The following is a 3,347-nucleotide window of genomic DNA, read 5'->3' as shown; positions in this document are numbered from 1 at the left end:
ATGGTATCTCTTACAGCTTCATCTTGCTTGGGTTCTCCATTCCTTGGTTGAGCTGCTTCTTCTTCAACCATGTCTTGCACTTCCTCTTCCTCTTCCTCTTCAACTTCCTCCACCTCAACCATGTCTGCATTGGAGCGTGTCCCTGTGGGCTTGGCTCCTCCTGATTCCTCTCTTGCAGGGTGGTTCCAGACCTCAAAGTGATGGCATTGATGCCACCCTTGGGATTGGGTAAGGGTTGAGAAGGAATTCCATTGGAGCTTGCAGGTTGAGTGCTAGAAGTACTTGATGATCCCATCTGGGAGACGAGAGCCTGTATAGCGGATGTTAGACCGTTAAGTGTACTTTCCATGCTCTTTTGTCCTTGTGCAAGGGACTGAAGCAACTCGTCATTTGAAGAGGAGGGGTAAGTGAGGCCTGCTGTTGGTTGTTCTGAGGTGTTTGGGATTGCCTTAGGTGAGGTGCTCTGTAAGGCTGGTTCTGGTTCTGCTGTCTGTTGTTGTTATTATTCCACCTCTGATTTTCCTGGTTGTCTCTACCTCCTCTGTTATAGTTGTCCCTCTAGCCATGGTTGGAATTATCTCTCCAGCCGTGGTTGGAGTTGTCTTGCCAACTTTGGTTATAGTTTCCACCTTGGTTGTAGTTGCCGCCTTGTTGATAGGAGCCTTGATTTGGGCGGTCATAGAAATTGTGAGTAGCTGCCAAGGTGTTGTCTTCTTGTTGGAGCTGTGGACACTCATCAGTATAATGACTATAATCACCACATATCCCGCATACCCTCTGAGGAACCAGTTGTTGACTATGTTGGGGTGAGGGATGTTGAGATTGTTGTTGATTCAGGTTTATCTACTTTAGTAGATTGGTCACCTCTCCCAGAGCTTTAGTGAAAGCAGCAGTCTCACCACTAGAGGACACCTCCGTAACAGTCCTAGGATGGTTGGTCCTATGTCTAGTGTTTCGGGTAGATTCAGCCAGATCAGCGATCAGCTGCCACACTTCTGTCGCCGTCTTGTACTTCTTCAGAGAGCCATTACTTACAGCATCTAATGTAGTTTTATCTTGAGGCTTCATACCTTGTGTAAAGTAACTGATCAACACCATCTCATCAATCTTATGGTGGGGACATGAGTCTAAGAGGTTCCTGAAACGTTCCCAGTATTCGTAGAGGGTCTCTAATTCTCCTTGGATAATACAGGAGATCTCTTTCCTTAGTCTGTCTGTAACTTCAGCTGGAAAGTATTTGTCCAGGAACTCCCTCCTGAGCGCGTCCCAGTCGGTAACTACTACCTCCGGTTGAGTGTAGTATCACTCCCTCACCTTTCCCTCAAGAGAAAACGAGAAGGCTATCAGCAGAATAGTAGTCTCATCTGCACCATGACGCCTAACAGTAGAACAGGCTGTCTGGAAATCCCTGAGGTGCTTTTTAGGCTCCTGAGCAGGTAAGCCATGAAACTTGGATATCAAGTTGATTAGCGACGTTTTCAGTTCAAAATCTGCAGCTAGATCTGGGTGACGTGCTAGATACGGTTGCAGGGTGAAGTCTGGGGCTCCTGCCTCCTGGAGGGTGATCCTCCTGGGTGCTGCCATGTTACCTGCACGTGAATCAACTGAATCAGTAGTAGAGGAGCTTGTTTCTTCCTCAAATGGCGGTTTAGATTCACTCTCAGATAAGACTGGTGAATTGGGAACAACCACTTCACCACCCTTAGAGGCTAACCGACGCCGAGCTCGCCTAATACGTGAAAGAGTTCTTTCAATTTCAGGATCAAAAGTGGCTAAGCTCGGATCAGGCAGTGAACGCGTCTTTCAATGAAAGAAACATACAGCTCATGGTAATAAAATAAAATAAAATAAAATGAAAATAAATAAATTCCAACCAATAAATTAGCACACTATTGCAACTCCCCGGCAACGGCGCCAAAAATTGATGTGGGCAGAAATTGACCGATTAAGAAATTAATAGTAAAAAGTAGTGTTGCAAGTACAGTTCTTAACCAGCTAAAATCTGCTTATCAATTTAAAAGGGTTGTCACAATTATTAGAATTAAAAATACTGGGAGTATGAATCCCAGGTCGTCTCCCAACGAGTTGACAAAAGAGTGCAGCTTATTGGTCGGAGGGTTTCCCAGAAATTTTTGAGTATAAGAAGCAGGAAAATAAATGATTATAAAATTAAGCAGTGGAAATTAACTAGAGAATTTATTTAATTCAATTAAAAGCCTTGACTGGGAGATGATTAATTGGAATTTCTATCCTTGTTGGATTTCCTCAAATGCAATCCTAGAACATTGTTGATCTACTTGGTCATCCCTCAATTAATAAGGGAAAGTCAAATAACTAACTAATAAACTATATCCTCAGGTCCTAATCCTCTCCTTAAGATTAGAGTTAGGGATTAGAGTTGTCAATCATCAACTATGCACGAGGATTAACACTTGAGTATTCCAACTTAAGGTTCTCCTTTTTATCAACTCCCAATCAAGTTGGGAAACTACTCCATTATTATGATTGTAAACTTCACAGAATTAAAAAAGGGAATATAAGGAAGACATGATAAACAATAATTAAAAAGCAATTAAAAATAAAATAGGTTCATGCATTAATAAATCCCAAAATGCAACATACTTATCCAAATAGGGTTAATGGCAAGAAAAGTAAAAGAGTAAGAAAACAAACTAGAATAATGAAACTTCCACGGAGGTAATGAGTCTTCTCGGTATCCAAAAGCAAAAACATGAAAACTCTAAACTATGAATGTAAAGGAACCTAGAGGAAGGAGTAGTTTCTCTCTAGATTCAGATCTCAAATTCAAACTATGCGTAATGTGTATGTGTCAATGTGTATGTATCTCTGCATGTTCTCTGGCTCTAATATGTGTTTCTGGGCCAAAAACTGGGTCAAAATGCGGCCCGAAATCGCCCCCAGCGTTTTCTAAATTTTCTGCAGATCGCGCATGTCACGCGTACGCGTCGCTGGCCGAAATTCCTTTCCACGCAGGCGCGTCAGGCACGTGCTCGTGTCGTTGCGCGAATCTTCAATACACACGTACATGTCAGGCACGCGTTCACGTCGCTGTGATTTTCTTTATTTCGCACACACGCGTTAGCCATGCATGCGCATCGTTGTTTTCTGGTCATCTCCTTAGTTTCTTGTGTTCCTTCCATTTTTGCAAGCTTCCTTTCCATTCTCCAAGCCATTCCTGCCCTATGAAGCCTGAAACACTTAACACACGGATCACGGCATCCATGGTATAAAGGAGAATTAAAATATACAATTTAAAGGCTTAGGAAGCAGGTTTTCAATCATAGCATGAAACTAGGAAGGAATTGTAAAATCATGCAAATCATATG

At 42.6% G+C, this 3,347-nt stretch overlaps 1 non-coding gene across 1 annotated transcript; it reads left to right on the top strand.

Moving 5' to 3' along the window:
* Positions 1-1,105: 1,105 nt before the first annotated feature.
* LOC148564589 (small nucleolar RNA R71) lies at positions 1,106-1,212 on the top strand. The gene has a single exon (XR_015883871.1). It is a non-coding gene; the product is annotated as a small nucleolar RNA R71 (small nucleolar RNA).
* Positions 1,213-3,347: the final 2,135 nt, after the last annotated feature.

This window comes from Arachis ipaensis, chromosome B5 (assembly GCF_059453495.1).
Source record: "Arachis ipaensis isolate K30076 ecotype BB chromosome B5, ASM5945349v1, whole genome shotgun sequence".
NCBI lineage: Eukaryota > Viridiplantae > Streptophyta > Magnoliopsida > Fabales > Fabaceae > Arachis > Arachis ipaensis.
Note: the sequence above shows the minus strand (reverse complement) of the source record. Positions and strands in the feature narration are given on the sequence as shown.